This window comes from Rhamphochromis sp. 'chilingali' (assembly GCF_963969265.1).
Source record: "Rhamphochromis sp. 'chilingali' genome assembly, chromosome: 1".
Taxonomy (NCBI): Eukaryota; Metazoa; Chordata; class Actinopteri; order Cichliformes; family Cichlidae; genus Rhamphochromis; species Rhamphochromis sp. 'chilingali'.
The window spans coordinates 69766209-69783984 of record NC_137929.1 but is presented as its reverse complement, the minus strand read 5'-3'; the positions used below and the strand labels follow the sequence as shown (position 1 = coordinate 69783984).

The window sequence follows — 17776 nt, the reverse complement described above, 5'->3', positions numbered from 1 at the left end:
TCCTTTATTATAAGTATGGACACAGAATAAAGTGAACAACATTTTGAAATAAGTTTAATTGGAATTTTGTACTACGCAAAAAACAAAACAAAACAACAACAACAACAACAACAACATATTAAACAAACAAACAAACAAACACAGCCAGTGCCTTCATTTGTCCATTACATGTCAAACATAGCACTGACCCTTAGCCCCTGCTCATCAGCACATGCTTTCAAAAAGAGCTCCATGTCCTCTGCAAACTGAAAAACAAAGAGGAACAAGTCCCTTGCTCCAGTGTCTTCTTCCTCTGACATGTCTCTTAAGACCCTCTGCTGGTCCCCTTGATTTAAGGACAGATATTTGGGCATTGTTACATGTCCACAGAAAAGTGCCTTATTTTGGACAACCCACTGCACAGCAGGACGCAGATCTTCAACAACTGCTGGCTCCTGTGTCAGGCAAATGGGGATGAAAACATAGTTATTTCTCTGTTGCAGAACAGTTTTTTAACAGTTATTCAAATTTCACTAACCATGTAATTACACTACTGTTTAAAGTGAATACTGACTTGACTGACTTCCTGGAACTTGCGCTTTTTCAGTCTGAAAATGGACACGTGTTGTCCTTCAAGCACAGCTTTGGCTTCCTCTCTCCAGTGTGCAAATAGCTTGCCAGAGCTATGAAGAGTAAGGCCACAGTGAGGGCATGTCATTTTCATGGACTTTCCATCAGCTGCAGTTTTATTGAACACAGAGGGTAGAGCATATGAATGTTCTAACAAAGACTCAGAAAATGGTTCAGATACCGAAGACAAAACCTTGGGGGGGAGACGGGGCTCCTCGAAGAGTACTGCCAGAGGAATACGGGTCTCCTCGGAGAGTTCAGCGGGGAGCAGTCCTGATAATGGTGGCTGACTTGGCATTGAAGAATGCTGACAAGACAATAAATGCCTTGCCATATCCCCACGCCGTATGATTGTAATCTTACAGACAGGGCAGTGAAAGTGTCCTGTTGTCCTACAAGGCAGCCTGCACCGGCATATCATTTTATCTGTAAGAGAAAAAAACAAACAAACAAACAAACAGATGTAATTTAAATGTATAGTTGTATAGAATGCAATCAATTTGTCTAACAATCAGATTGTACATGTTAACAAAAACATCCAAGCCAACCTCAATAATGAAAGTTAAATGGTATGGATCACAAAAGTTATGTCAAGAAAAGTGGTGAAAAGTAAATAAAAATATATTTTATAAAAACACTATTTTTGTTGCAGATGAATGCACTGAACTGTACAATATCAACAGCAACTTTTAAGTCAACAAAGATACTGCAGAAGTGCCTAAAAAAGTGCATATTTATAACTATAAAGTATATTTAATACAAACATACCTTTGAAAGGCAAAGCATTTTTTATATGCACACTTAGATGCTCCTCAATCTTTGCCCTGACAGTAGGGCTGAAAGTGGGGCACAGAGGGCAGTGAAAGAGTCCTCTGCAACACGTGTTGCATTCCTGCAATTCTGGCTTTAAGCCCGAATTCCAGATTGATGTGTGCATCTAAAACAGAGAGAGAAACAGATAAACACCATATATACATTTAAGTTAAGGATTTAGCAGAAATAACAATTTACAGTTGGCATGTAATAGATTTGGGAAGAAAATTCTTGAAAAAAAACCCCCACAAATATTTTACAAGACACTTTAATTTGTGAGACATGTTTCTATTGACATATAACAGTCAATTGAACAGGGGCTAACTAAAATCTGGGCAATAAAAAAGCTGTACAGAAAAGAATAACGAATAGAAGTATTGATAAATATATAAATCTGTTTGTGACGAAATTTACAGTGTTGACGCTAACCAAAGGTGTCACAAGTACACACGTTCCTTACTACAGTTTAGATACCTCTGTTTAAAAAGCACCGACTCGACTTTTTAGTCAAGTCGAAGCAAGAAGTACAGGGTCTAAAATATAATTTATGTACAAAATTTTGAAGTAATCTTGCGTCCAAAGCAGCGTGCGGGGGGCTGATTTACAAATGTACGGATTACAAAGTACAGATACGCGTGCTAAAATGTGAGAAGTAGAAGTATAAAGAAGTATACAGTAGGCACAAAAAAGTACAGCAGTAAAGATACCAGAAAATTCTACTTAAGTACAGTATTGAAGTATTCGTTATTTTGCATCTCTGACGCCAACAATAAATCATACTCTAATGCAAAATGTGGTTTTTGCTTCTTCTCGCCCACAGAAGCCGTTAATCCAGCTCTCTTACTTAAACCAGGCCCAGGAAAAAGCATATTTGTGTGTTTCTCTGCCATGGAGCACGATGAAAAAACATTAAAATAAGGAGGAATGTTGTTGTAACGCTAAATAAGTGGCAACATGATCATTGTAAGAAAACTAGACGATTCCTAGAATTATAAAATCACTAACGGCAAATTTATTTAAGAAAGACTTAACCAACCTTTGTGATCAACTTGCAAGACTTCCACGGTATCCATGCGTGTTTACGGCTAGTGTGGAGGTCACGTGCTTCCGGCTACTGTGGAGGTCACGTGTATCCGGTTACTGTGGAGCTCCACAGTGGCTGCAGCCAGACCCTTCTCCCCTTGGGGTGAGAGGCTGGTAGAGAACGTGGTCATGAAACCAATGGAGCTGTTTTTGACTTTCTGAATCTCTCCTGGTTGGGGGTTGGGGGAGGGTGTGTTTGCACCACAAAAGCAGGAGAACGATGGAGCTGAAGGCCTCTCAGCGGGGTGCTAGGAGGTGTTAGGTTCAGGGGAAATTTGCGCAGGCTTAGTAAATCTAGTAGTAGCGACTTGCACCAGGAAAAAAAAGGCTCAGTAATTCTAGTTTTATATGTCGTATGTAGCATCAGGGTCTTGTTTCACTCTGTTCTGTACTACTGAGATCATCTTCTCCTGAAATTCTGGAAGCTAACCACTCCTTACCCACCCACCACTTCTTTTTCACTCCTACTCTTCCAGTCCCAGAGAGCAGGTCGCTGACTGCCAGGTGACACTGGTCACATATCATTATGAAAGTCTGAGCTCTCTGTAGCTCACTCACTCTTTAAAAACAAGACATAATAGTTTGGTACATGTGTTTGTTGTTGCTGTGTTGGTGCATTCCTAGTTAGTTCTATTTTCTATTTTCTCCCAGATAAAAATAGGATTATAGCACTGTAACACTATATACTCTCTGCCTGGGATCCCCCGGTCACCCCCCCCCCCCGATGACTGAACAGTGAACCTGAAAGTAAACTGGTGTTTGTGCTTCAGTCTCTCGGAGTGTTTGCAGTGTGCTGCTTTATGTGTCCGCAGTCTGACTGAGGATTAGATTTAACGGGACTTTGACTGCAGGATGAAGATTCTGCTGCTCCTCTTACTTGGTAAGAAAGACACTCTGATCCTCTGCATGCACACACACACACACACACACACACACACACACACACACACACACACACACACACACACACACACACACACACACAGATGTCTGTAACTTGAGATCATAATGTAAAACCACTGCACTGATGAGTGCTGTGTGTATTATCGTGAATGAAGCCCCTCCCTATGCAGCTCAATCCAATCATTTTTCCAATAATCACCCTCTATGATGCTCAATATGTGCTGCTTCATTTGTGCAGATGTAAACTTGATGATCACCCTTGGGTGCAGTTATATTGGTCTTTGCAGACCAACTGCACGGAGAGTCTTTGGAAGAGGTACTTTTTGTCCAGTTCCAAATAAAAACCAGTGTATTTGTTTATGGGGAAAGTACCTGAGGAAAAACAAACAACTGCCAAGTGTACGCTCCAAGTCTGAGCTAAACAGCTTCTGTATACTTTGTGCACAAATGTGCAGAGTACACAAACTATAACAACCATAGATTTATTTATTTTTTACCAATTGTGAGTAAGTCCTCCATGAGATCCATGAGTCTTACTTTTGTCACCCCTGTCATAGGGACGTGTGACCAGTAATGCTGGGCTCACACTGTGCGATTTTTGGCCCATTTTGAGACGATTTTTGAGTCGTGCGACCGATTTGGCGATCGGCCCGATTTTGGCCTTCATCGTGCGTCGTGCATCGTGTAGTATACATGGGTTAACGAGACGCGATTAACACCTCACGACCAGCTCCCGATCATCAATCGCTTGGTCGGGAGGATTTCAAACCTGTTTGAAATCCTCGCAACCGTCGTGAGGGTGTCTCCGCAGTTTGTCACACTGCGCACGCGCAAACACAAATGTCAGCAAAAAAGACGTAGCAGCGTGTGATCTGGACACAAGCGATGGAGGCACAACTTGTAGGACTATGGCTCATCTGAGCCTTTTCGATGTGGCATCACAAAATGATCACAACCATAACAACCGTGAAAATAGTTGGATCGACACTGCTGCTCAATCACAGCTGATCATGTTTTTCATTAGCAATTTAGCAAAGTTGATGGTGGTGGCGTGTCTGTGTGAGTGAAAGACAGAGAGAGCGAGCGGCAGTTTTTCTGTTATAACCTTCATGTTATGGAGGCACAGTGTGAGCACTCAGGTCGCATCAGAGCATCGGGTCGTATAGTGTGAGACCTGCATCGTGACCTATGAACTTCTAACCCCTGTGTCAATCGTGCAGTTTGAGCAGGAGCTGAATCGCGCGACTGAAAAAATCGCAGTGTCTGCCCAGCTTAAGAGGACTGAATCTTCTCATGTGATTTTTACTGAGAGATTCTGGTTCACTGGGAGTTTCCTCTGTGTGAAAAGGAGCCAAGCCACAAAAAAGACAAAATTTATAAACTCATCAACAGATTCAGATTCAGATTCAGACCAAAGTAAACATATTGTAAGTGTGTAAATACAAACAATCTTTGCATCTGTAGCTAGACTTGAGACTTTAACCTTTCAACTCTTGTGCATGTTGGTCCTCATACTGTCTCACCTGATGTTACAAAATCACTGCATTCATCGGCTTCATATTTTCTCTCCTCAGTTTCCCAGCATGCCACAGCAGTGGAGGTGTACGAGGGGGCAGAGTCTGTTCTGCTGCCCTGTCAGTTACTAGCTGCTCCCAGTGAGTTCACAGCAGCAGTGTGGGACCGCAAGGACCTGAACATCCCAACAGTCCATGTTCGTGTGAAGAGTGGTGATGATTTGGATGACCAAAACCAGCGTTACACCAACCGAACATCAATGAGTGCTGATGCTCTGCAAACTGGAGACCTCAGCCTCACTCTGAGAAACCCGACAGTCTCTGACAGTGGAACCTACACCTGCATCCTCCGCATCATTGGACGAGATGTGAGCTGGATTTACTTACAACTGAAGGTCACAGGTCAGCGATGTAGACAGAGGTTAGAGGAGAAGTGAACTCTAAATTTATCAAAATCTGCTGGATGATGTTCAGGTTTTTTGTGCTTGTGCTAATTACAGAACCTCCTCCTCCACCTCCTCCAGTCTGGCCCAAAGTTCTCTCAGCTGTCTTGGTTCCTGTGGTTGTCCTGGCTATTTGCTGTGGTATCGGCATGTTTTGTGGATATAAAAGGCTGAAAAATAAAGAAGGTATGTAGTGTTACGTTCTTTGTCTAGACATGTATTGAACGCAACAAGAAGTTGGCCCACTCACACACCACCCAAGCAAGAACACAAACAACAATATCTTTTGAAGTGCTAAGCAGCCATTTATTTGCTTCAGCAGTGAGCAGTGCCAAAAATAACAAACAAAACTCCCTGATGGTCCCCACGCTTTCCTACACAAAATGAAAACCAAACAAAAGACAATTCACTTACCTAACTTTCTACATGAAAAACAGGAGAAAACTTAATCAACAAAAATGGCTTCTCACGCCTACTAGGCTGCTGCAGTGAACAATATGTACAAGGTGACCAAAATACTCAATCTAAAATGCTACTTTACAAATCTATTTACAAAATGAATATACCAACACCAGACACATACCCACACACGATTCCTTTCCTGTCTGCGTGTCGAGGTTGCGTCTCTGTAGTTTGTTCTTCAAGTCTCTTCTGTCTCTTGGTCCCTCTACCCTTGCTCAGGGTTGGGGTCAGCTCTGGGACAGATGGCCTCACTTTTGACTCTAGAATACTTCGGTGTAGAGGGGACCGGATAGTGCCTAAACATCATCTCTTCACCATCATGCTTACATTTGGTTTTCTACAAACCTGGAGCTCTTCATTAAGGACAAACATGTCCACTTTGTTCTCATCTATACAAAGCATGTTTATTCCCAAAAGTTCAGGTTGTGGTTCATATCCGGCTATATAAATAAACTTTATATAGTTTTGTCCACTGTGAATAATGTTTCTCACTGCATCATCCCATTGTCTGTCTACATTTTAACCCCATATTGTCTGATGTTGTTCAATTAATTGACTACAGTTGATCAGCAGGAGCTAGGTTTTATGTTAAATAAATCATAACACTGTTGTAAAATGTTGCATTTAGCTGTTCATCTGAGGATGTGTTTATCTAAATGTAATACATTTTTTAAGGACCAAATAATTTTAGTTCATCTGCAAAAGATGTAGGCAGCTGGGGGTTTCCATGATGCACTGAGTGTTTCTCCTTCACTCACTATGTTTTACTGTAAATATTTCACTTCAATCTGCCAAAGGAAGTGTGCTGCTGATGCTGTGCAGCTCATGTTGTGCTTTGTTGTTCCTTTAGTTCAAGAAGTGGAGGTGGATACAGGTGTGAGGTCTGCCAAGCTGCCCTTCAAAGCCACAGTTCACCTGTCTCAAATAAATAAGGTTGTGTGGAAGAACAGAAATAACAGGAACGTCCATGTGTACGAGAACGGCTCTGACCATCCAGAAAAACAGGATCGACATTACAGACACCGAACAGAAATTAATAAAAAACCACTGAAGACTGGAGACCTCAGTCTGACACTGAAATACCCCACACACACAGCCAGAGACACCTACACCTGCACCGCCTACAGCAAGGAGGGAAAAGTCCTGATGGAGAAAAAAGTGGAGCTGAAAGTCAAAGGTCAGTGCTGCAGTGGATCCTTATTCACAGATTCTCTGTGACAAGTTGATGGTTTGGAGGAAGTAATGACTGAAGTTCTTTGTGGGAGATCTCAATAAATATCAGCAGTTAATGAAAGATAATGTTCAAAGATAGGTTTGTGGGAAAGTAAGACGAGTGTAAGGGAATTCAGTATAAGGCTTCAGAGCTCTCGGTCTTTGTGAGCCTGGCTAGTCTAGAAAAGAAACCTGTGGTTGTTCCCCATTTCTTCAGTGCGATGAAAAACTTTCCAACACAAGCAGTGAATCTGCAGAGGAGTGTAAGCCTGGAAATCTGCTTCCTAGCCTCCTAGGTTCTCTAAATGAGACCTGCTTCATTCAAAGTTGGATTGATGTTGTCTCTCCTCATCAGACCAGTTTTCCCAAGAATCTAAAAGGCCCACCTAATTTCTAAAAGCCACTTAGAAATCCAGTGATTAAAGCATAACATTGAGCTATGTACGTACTAGTCAGATGGAGAAGGGGGAACTACAGAGTCTGACATTGTTGTGAACTCTGATTGCAGCAACTGTGAGTGAGCACAACCTCGCCAAGCCTATGCTTGTGATTAGCCAGCAAAGTTGAGTTTGACACATGCACTGCCCTGTCTCCTCCCATATGGAAAATATATATATAAATCTTATAAAGTTTGTATCTGTCTTGTGTGAAACTTGTATGAAAAGCATACAAGAGTGAAAACAGATATAAGATCTCTTGAAAAATTATATAATGAAACTTGTATGTTTTGGATACTTACTAAAACAATGTATGAAAGTCATGAGAAAGTGGCCACTTTCATGAGTAAATCATATGAGCTTTATATGAAGTAGGCCACATCTTATGCAAGTTTTTTTCTATTTCTTTTCCATATGGGCTCGAATACTCTGATATACTATGCATATATGGTATGATTTATGTTAGTGGGCATGTGAGTGATGTGTCATCAATAACGAGTAATTCGTTTACATTCACGGTTGTCACTATACAGCTCATGATGTGTTTATTGTCCTCTCAGAGTGTAAGGTGGAGGTGGAGGAAGGGGCGGAGTCTGTTTGTCTGCCCTTTCAAACCACAGAAAACCAGCCTGAAGACACTGAAGTCGTGTGGGAACGCCATGAACCCGAATACATGAAGGTCCACGTGTATGAGAACGGCAGTGACCAGCCTGACAAACAGGACGAACATTACAGAGGTCGCACTAAGATGAAGAAAGACCTGCTGACCACTGGAGACCTCAGTCTGACCCTGAAAGACCCCAAAGTGGGAGACAGTGGGAAATACGGCTGTCAGGTCAACAGCAAGGAGGCCTGGAGATATAAGAGGTTGTGGCTCACAGTCACAGGTTAGTTAGTGAGTTAGTTCATGTTTGTTAGTTAATGTCATGGTTCTCGGTCTTTGAACCAGTGTTTTTTTTTAATCTTTGAGTCTTGTCCACTTATCAATGTTGTGATGTTACTAAGTGATTAATGTTTCTAGTCCCTATTGGTACAATTTAGTTACCTTGTGCTTATGAATTTTCTGTCTTTTTTGTGTGTGTGATGCCTGTAGATGGTTTAATTTCCTTAAGTGATCTCCTTTTGTCCCTCAGTCCTCTCTTTGTTTTAGCATCTCGCCTCTTTGTCTCTGTGTTCTGACTTCAGCATCACCTCAGCCTCTCAGCCCATCATGTCTCTTCATGTATCAATCGCTTTCTCTCACTCTCTGTATCTCTCGGCCATGTAATGCCATGTGTTTGTTCTCTTCCCACATCAGGTTTATGTGTGTTGGATCTTGGTTTCCCCATTTGCCATGTTTCCTGGTTTATTTTGATAGTCCTTGTCTCATGTGCATTGTGTCCAGTTTTGCTTTCCCTGTTCCACGTGCCTGCTTTGGGTCCTCTTTGTTTAAGATTATCTGCGTCCTGCAGATTTGAAATGTTATTTCTTTGTTTGTGTGACTCTATTCTATTTCCTTTGCAGGGAATAATCAGGCCAAGAAACACACAGAAGACACCAGGATCAGCTCCACTGATCATTTAGTTTGATATGTTTGTTCGATTATTGAGCTGACCTGTACGATTTATACATTAGTCTATATAAAATGTTCATTGAACTAATGTACACAAGAATTCATGAAATAAATCCATTTTTCTCTGTGTAGAGTACACCCAGCACAGACACACGCACACACAGGCAGGTATAGCCAACTTCCACGTTTATTGATATATTTGTATTTTGACAGCTGACTCAGTCGCACCGTCTGACAGCTCGAGCCCAGCTGATCTCTCTTGGCCGCTCCTCCTCGTCTCACTATAAACACAGCGGAGGAGACCATCATTAGTCCATAAACAATATCAGCTGTTCTTACCAGCCTCGCGGCGCCGCCCCGTTGAGCCCTCCGCTCCACTCCTCCCCTGCAGCTGCGCCCGGGGCCACGCCTCCGCCACACACCCCCACCGCCCGTTCGAGGCCGGGGAGCCGTCCGGCCGAGCCAACTCCCCCCCCCCGCGAGCGAGAGAGGAAATCGGCCACTGCCATCTGCGCCCCCGGCCTATGGATCACCTTGAACTTAAAGGGCTGCAACGCCAGATACCACCGGGTGATCCGGGCGTTGGCATCCTTCATGCGGTGGAGCCACTGCAGCGGGGCGTGGTCCGAACAGAGGGTGAATGAGCGTCCCAGGAGGTAATAGCGCAGGGAGCCGACCGCCCACCGGATGGCCAGGCACTCCTTCTCCACGGTGCTGTACCGGCGCTCGCGCTCTGCCAGCTTCCGGCTGATGTATAGGACAGGGCGGTCGGCCCCCCTTACCTGCTGGGACAAAACGGCTCCCAGCCCTCTGTCCGAGGCGTCAGTCTGCAGAACAAAAGGGAGGGAAAAGTTAGGAGTGTGAAGCAGCGGCTCCCCACAGAGAGCCTTTTTCGCCTGCACAAACGCCGCCTGGCACGGCCCCGTCCACTGGACCAGATCCGGGGCACCCTTTCGAGTGAGATCGGTCAGGGGGCTGGTTAGCTGCGCAAACCCCGGCACAAAGCGACGATAGTAACCCGCCAACCCCAAGAACCGTCTCACCTCCTTTTTCGTCCTGGGGCGCGGGCAGGATGCGATAGCCGCCGTCTTCTCCACCTGTGGACGCACCTGCCCGCCCCCCAGGTGGTACCCCAGATACTGCACCTCCCTCCGTCCAACCGCGCACTTCTTCGGATTGGCCGTGAGCCCCGCCCCCCTCAGGGACTCCAGGACCGCGGCCACCCGCAGCACATGCTCCGCCCAGGTGTCGCTGTGGATGATCACGTCATCCAGGTAGGCGGCAGCATACGCTGCGTGCGGACGCAGTACCCGGTCCATGAGACGCTGGAAAGTGGCCGGGGCCCCGAACAGGCCGAACGGAAGTGTCACGAACTGGTACAAACCGTACGGAGTGGAGAAGGCCGTTTTCTCCCTGGCCTCGGCAGACAAGGGAATCTGCCAATAGCCCTTGGTTAAGTCCAGTGTCGTGAAAAAGCGGGCCGTGCCTAACCGGTCCAGGAGCTCGTCGACCCGAGGCATGGGGTAGGCATCAAAGCGTGACACTTCGTTCACCCTGCGATAGTCGACACAGAACCGTATAGACCCATCCTTCTTCGCCACCAGAACGATGGGGCTACACCAGGCGCTGTGCGACTCTTCTATTACTCCCATCCTCAGCATTTCCGCCAATTCCCTCTGCACGATTTTTCGCTTGTGCTCCGGGAGCCTGTAGGGCCGTGAACGCACCGTCACGCCAGGCTGCGTCACGAAATGGTGCTCGATGAGGGACGTCCGGCCGGGCAGGGGGGAGAACACGTCCGCAAAACGCTGTTGCAACGCGACAACATCCGCTCTCTGGGCCTGTGTGAGATGGTCATCACAAGGGAGGGAGGCGGGAACGATAGAATTTGGCACCTCCGGCCCCAACTCATCTCTCTCCTTCACCAAGCTCACCAGAGAAGCGGTTTCAACCTCTCGCCACAGTTTGAGGAGATTGAGGTGATAAATCTGCGTGGCTCCTCCCCTGTCCGACCGAGCGACCTCATAGTCCACGTCCCCGACTCGCCGTGTGACCACAAAGGGTCCTTGCCACTTGGCGAGCAACTTCGAGCTGGAGGTAGGGAGTAACACAAGCACTTTATCTCCCGGTGAAAATTGCCTGAGCCTAGCCCCTCTGTCATACAGGCGTTGCTGACGCTGCTGAGCCTGGAGCAAATTCTCCCGTGACAACCTCCCCAAAGTGTGGAGTTTTGCTCTCAGGTCCAACACGTACTGAATCTCATTTTTGGCGGGGCTCGGACCGTCCTCCCAGCTTTCTTTAATCAGGTCGAGCACCCCACGTGGCCTCCTGCCGAACAGCAGTTCAAAGGGAGAAAATCCCGTGGAGGCCTGGGGCACCTCCCGCACTGCGAATAACAGAGGGTCTAGCCAGTGATCCCAATTGCGTTCATCCTCGTTAATGAACTTCCGAATCATGGACTTTAAAGTCTTATTCAGCCGCTCCACCAGCCCATCAGTCTGAGGGTGGTAGACGCTGGTCCGAATAGATTTAATGCCCAGTAATTCGTACAGTTCCCGCAGTGTACGAGACATAAACGACGTGCCCTGGTCAGTCAGTATCTCTTTCGGGATTCCGACTCGGGAGATGACCTGAAACAGTGCCTGCGCCACACTCTTTGCAGAGATGGTGCGCAGCGGAACTGCTTCCGGGTACCGCGTTGCGTAATCCACCAGGACTAACACAAAGCGGTAGCCGCGTGCACTCCGGTGAAACGGCCCGATGAGGTCCATGCCGATGCGCTCAAACGGGACCTCAATGAGGGGGAGAGGGCGCAGCGGCGCCTTCGGTATGGCCGGCTGGTTAACAAGTTGGCAGTCCGGGCAGGACGCGCACCAGCGGCGCACATCCGCTCGGATGCCCGGCCAATAAAATCGGGCCGTTATTCGCTCCAGAGTTTTCTCATAGCCCATATGCCCTGCCATGGGGTTATAGTGGGCCGCCTGGAAAAGCGTTTCCCGGCGGCCCTGCGGCACCAACAACTGGGTGTGTGTTTCCTCTGTCTGAGTGTCACGACTCACTCGATATAATCGGTCGTTTAATACGACGAAACGCGGGTAGGTCTGCGCGGCCTCAGGGCGCACCACGTGACCATCAATAGCCATCACTTGGTCAAAGGCTGAGCGTAGGGTGCCGTCACGAGACTGCTCCAGTGGGAAATCGCCCATGGGGGACACTTCCGGGGCCGGCGGGACGTCCCGTGAGGGACCCGCCAGCTCCTCCCCCCCGGAGTCGGTGTCGGACGACCCCGCGTCACCGCTGAATGCCGCGCACACGCTACACCCCGCTTCCGGTCGTGATCGCACCCCCGCGTACTGCCCCAGTAGCTGATGAAACCCCGGCCAATTGGTACCCAGAATCAGGGGGTGCGACAGGCGCGGGCTAACCGCCGCCGTTACTCTATGCGTTTTGCCCTTATACTTTAATAACAGCGGCACAATGGGATACCTGTGAACGTCACCATGCACACACCTCACCTCCACCCATTCTGCCTCCAGCAATGCCCCGGGGCGAACCAAGCTTTGGTGTACGAGGGTCTGCGTGCAGCCCGTGTCCACCAACGCCTGGCGTATACCCCCTCGAGTCCTTACCGGAATACTGTATGTCCCTCCTGGACCGGGGGAGGGTGCTGGGGCGCCAGCAACACGAAACACCTGCCCCACTTCCATAAGCGGACAATCCCTCCTCAGGTGCCCCGGCTGCCCGCACTTCCAGCACTCCGGCCCCGGCGTCTGTGCTGCTCTCCGTGGCTCGGGGGCGGCTCCACTTGGCTCGGCTGCCCTGGACGGCACCAACGCCGCGAAAGGGTTAGTGGGGCTCAGCGCCGGCAGCCGCTCTGCCTGCCCTGGTGCCGGCACACGGCGTCTCGGGGCCGGCACTGGGGCCTGTTTGTTCGGCCTCCGTCCGGCGTCCCCAGGTTCCCCTGCTCCAGCGGCAAGGTGGTCTTCCGCTAGCGTCACCGCTACCTCCAGGCTTGCGGGCCGGTGGCACCGGACCCATCTCGCCGTCTCCGCTGGCAATCCCTCCGTGAACTGTTCCAGCACCACCTTGTCCACCAGCTTCGTCTCGCCCTCCGATGTTCCCGGTTGCAGCCAGCGAACCGCCGCGTCGCGCAGCTGCCGGGCCCAGGCGAATGGTCGGTCTGTTGTGGCCAGCCGACAGGCCCGGAACCGCCGGCGATGGTCTTCGGCGGTGAGCCCCAGCCTGTCCACCACCGCCCGGCTCACGTCCGGGAAGCTGCACCTCGACGCCGGAGGCAGACTCAGGGCCGCTGTTTGTGCCTCCCCAGACAGCAGGGGGAGCAGCCGCGGAGCCCACTCCTCCCGCGGCCATTGGCAAGCCTCCGCCGTGGCCCGGAAGGTCTCCAAAAAAACTTGTGGGTCGTCCCCGTCCCCCATCCGGGGCACCGACACCGACAGCGGCAAGGGCTTCGGCGTGGCAGCGGCCCCGACCAGCCGTTCCAGAACTTGCGTCTGTCGGTCCGTCTGCTCCCGCAGCGCGGCCAGGTGGGCACGCTGGTCGGCCGCCTGATCCCGGCTCATCGTCGCCATCTCCGCCAGCATCTGCGCCAAGAATTGCAGAGGCTGGGCGGGTGGCGTGGCCTGTGGGTCGGACATTTCCCCACCGGCACTCTTCCTGGGTTTCGGCACCACTTGTAGAGTACACCCAGCACAGACACACGCACACACAGGCAGGTATAGCCAACTTCCACGTTTATTGATATATTTGTATTTTGACAGCTGACTCAGTCACACCGTCTGACAGCTCGAGCCCAGCTGATCTCTCTTGGCCGCTCCTCCTCGTCTCACTATAAACACAGCGGAGGAGACCATCATTAGTCCATAAACAATATCAGCTGTTCTTACCAGCCTCGCGGCGCCGCCCCGTTGAGCCCTCCGCTCCACTCCTCCCCTGCAGCTGCGCCCGGGGCCACGCCTCCGCCACACTCTGCTTACCCAATTCAGATTCAGGAGGGTGTCGTGTCAGATTTTTTTTTTTTATGTATTGATTAATATCACTTTCTCACTTAGTTCGCCTTAGCCTTATGGTATATCATATATATATATGGTATATATTAATGGCGATCAGAGTTTAAGGCCAGACCGGCTACACCACGATTCAGCAAGGTTAAACAATGTTTTCCACAACTGAAATAACTCAAAATATACTAAATTAACTGCCAAAGTTTTGAGATAATTACAGATTGGAAAAAATGTAATTTCCACATTCTGTTCATCTGGACGTAGCGTTTTCAGTCACTCATCCAAGTGACTTCTTCAGTCTCAGCTGACTGCAGGTTTCCCCAACCTTATAAACAGTACATTGCATAATGACTGAAACTAGCCCACTGAAGGAACAATGGGCTGGCTTCAGTTCCCTACTGTTTATAATAAATAAATTTATAAAGCAATAAATTGAAGACAATCAAATATTTGTGTAATGGTTAACGATAACTGCATGGGGGAAAGCACTTATAAAGTTCCCCATTTACTATTCAGCAAATCTGGAAAACAGAAAGGGCTCCTCTTCTGGGGTACTTTGGTTTTATAGTAATTTATTTTATGACTGACTGCCCACTGACTCAATTTCAAACGTCCCAATGTAGTGAGGGCCAAACGAAGCTTTCTAAATCATTGAAGCTTGTGTTAAATGACGCTGACATCTGGTGGCCAGATGTCAGCAGAGAGGACTTATGTTTAATTATCGTAATTGTCAGGCTATAAGCCGCTACTTTTTGCACAAGCTTTGAACCCTGCGGCTTTTAGTCAGGTGCGGCTTTTCTATGGATTGTCCCTGATTTTTGTCATATCGTAAGATGATTTGTTTTGTTTGTTCCGCTGTTGTACGGCACTACGTTGCCTGACGGAAGGATCGGGGTTCAAGAGTGGTATGTTGGTCACGTGTCCATCCGCCAGGCAACATAGTGCCGTACAAGTAGCGCGAAAAACAAACTTCAAAGTAGCGCTACACGTTCAGCGGGAGTCATGGATGATGGGCGGTGATAAACTTGCGAAAAGCAAGTTATGCTCAACTCCACCGGTGGAATCTGACAGTGTGGAAAAGTGCGAAAACATCCATGATCACCAACGGATTTCGAAGGGCTGGACTGCTGCATGATGGAGAGGAGGACACCGCCACGGCCCTTCAGAGGGTGTTCGACTCTGACACTGACAACGAGGATTTCTTTGGTTTTGAAAGTGACAACGAAGGAAAGAAGCTGAGAGTGGATGACGAAGCCACCCTGAGCCTGTTCGTTTCCGACACTGGAGAAGAGGACTTTGGTGGTTTTAGTGGCAGGAAGAAGAGAAAGATGGTGAATGACTGACTTTTCTTCTTGTTAAAGCCGTTTCGCTGCACCTGAGCCTAAAAGGTAGTCTGAATCTATTTTTCTGGTGTGCTGTAGGTTATTGTTATGTACTACATTTGTTACCCATTTATGAAGCACAGTACATGTTTTGTACTTGTAATTACCGCTACTTGTACATATACCTAAAGAGTTATGCAAATATGTACCCATAACTTGTTTTTCAAAATATTAATAAAAGGGGTGTGTCTCCAAACAGCCATCTCTTTCCTGACAATTCCCTTTGTGCATATTCTCTTACATATGATAAGTCAACATTGAAACACCTGTGGCTTTAGTCAGGTGCGGCTAATGTAGGTACAAAACAGGATTTCCCCCTGATTTTAGCTTGTGCGGCTAATATTCAGGTGCGCTTTGTAGTCCAGGAAATACGGTAATATTTTTTATGCATAAACTTTCCTTGTTTAAACATGCACCATGGTGTGGTCTTTCTTTGCTTGCAACTTTTTGATGTTGGTAAATACTATAAATAAAAAATAGATTAATATACAAATAATAATGTACAACACATTAGTATTATGATGGGGTGGCTGTAGCTCAGGTGGCAGAGCAGATCAGCCACTAATCAGAAGGTCGGTGGTTCGATCCCAGGCTGCCTCCTGCATGCCAAATATCCTTGGGCAAGATACTAACCCCATGTTTGCCTGCTGGTGGTGGTCAGAGGGCCCGGTGGCGCCAGTGTCCGGCAGCCTCGTCTCTGTCAGTGCGCCCCAGGGCAGCTGTAGCTTGTAGCAATGTAGCTTGCCACATCACCAATGTGTGTGTGAATGACTGAATGTAGTGTGAAGTGCTTTGGGGTCCTTAGGGACTAGAAAAGCGCTATACAAATGCAGGCCATTTACCATATCACCCTATTAGAGCGCTTCGCTCTCGCTCTGCAGCCCTACTTGTTGTTCCTAGAGTATTTAAAAGTAGAATGGGAGGCAGAGCCTTCAGGTTTCAGGCCCCTCTTCTGTGGAACCAGCTTCCAGTTTGGATTCAGGAGACAGACACTTGCACCTGTCCTCTGCTGTGGTGTTGTTACTAAAAATGAGCTCATCTATCAGACAAACTACTTACCCTCCACAAATCGCTACTTTATCATGATGGAGGGGTTTGTGTGTCCCAGGGATCCCAGGGGATATGTTGTCTGGGGATTATGCCCCCTGGTAGGGTCTCCCATGGCAAAATAGTCCTGGGTGAGGGACCAGACAAAGTGTGATTCAGAAGACCCCTATGAGATGACGGCGGGCTGGAGTAGGTATCTAATATCCCCTCAGCTTGGGGTTCACCGGGGTTTTCTTCCAGTGGACAAGAGGGTTTGTTCCCAGCACCTTCAGGGTGAGGGAAGGGTCCTAACTGTTGTCTGCGCTTATGAACTGAGTGGCAGTTCAAAGTACTCAGCCTTTTTCTGTGAACAAAATGTGGAGGTTACGTGTTTCCGGTTACTGTGGAGATCACAATATGGCGCTCCCCACTGGCTGCAGCCAGACCCTTCTCAAAATTAGGCGCACTCAGTGCAGGCTACAGTGGCCTACAGCTCTGTGGAGAGAAGGCACCATAGACATTCTATGGGCTTAACAACATTGCTAACCTAACCCAAAAACAGTAGTCTAGTCTAAGTATCACATTACAATTAAAAGAAACATAAAGAACACAAGAATTATGACTGAACAGAAGTGTTACTTAGGCTATTGATAATAATAATTTCTTATAGGTTACTCTACAATAGGCTGCAAATAGCCTGAATGATTAGAAAAACGACAATGTCATTATAATTGTATATCTTTATATAGCATAAAAATAGAGAAGTAACCTCTCAGGTTCACAATTTTCTGTGAAAACATTTTTAATAGCCCTATACCTGAATTTGCATAATTTCATGAATCATGTTAAAAGTAGGTCCGTTACAGGCCTACAGTATAAACCTGTAAAGTGACTTACATGTAATTCGTATATTTTTAAAAACAACTGACTAAAACTATAGTTTTTACAATATTTGCATGTCAAATTAACATAATTGTTTTGTTATGAGTATTAAAGTATTTCACTGTTTTTGTTCCCAATATTTGTAGTTTTAACAAATAAATTTGATTATAATCACACATTGATGTTGTAAATATAACAAAAACATTCTGTTTAATAGTTTACAAAAGTTCACTGTGATTGAAACAGAAAAACGTGTTTTGGGGTTTACTATACATTTCTGTAGGGATTTTACATGGTTTTTATGTCAATTTCACTGCCATTTTTTACAGTGTAGTTCTGTTTTCTCCCAGATAAAAATAGGACTATAGCACTGCAACACTATATACTCTCTGCCCGGGATCCCCTCCCCCATGACTGAACAGTGAACCTGAAAGTAA

General features: G+C 47.1%; 1 long non-coding RNA gene across 1 annotated transcript; it reads right to left on the bottom strand.

Annotated features, from left to right (window-relative positions):
* Positions 1–552: 552 nt before the first annotated feature.
* LOC308396935 lies at positions 553–2598 on the bottom strand. Its single transcript, XR_013971663.1, has 4 exons — positions 2459–2598; positions 1378–1546; positions 791–1035; positions 553–662 (listed from the first exon to the last, which is right to left on the bottom strand). It is a non-coding gene; the product is annotated as an uncharacterized lncRNA (long non-coding RNA).
* Between the last annotated feature and the right edge of the window lie 15178 nt (positions 2599–17776).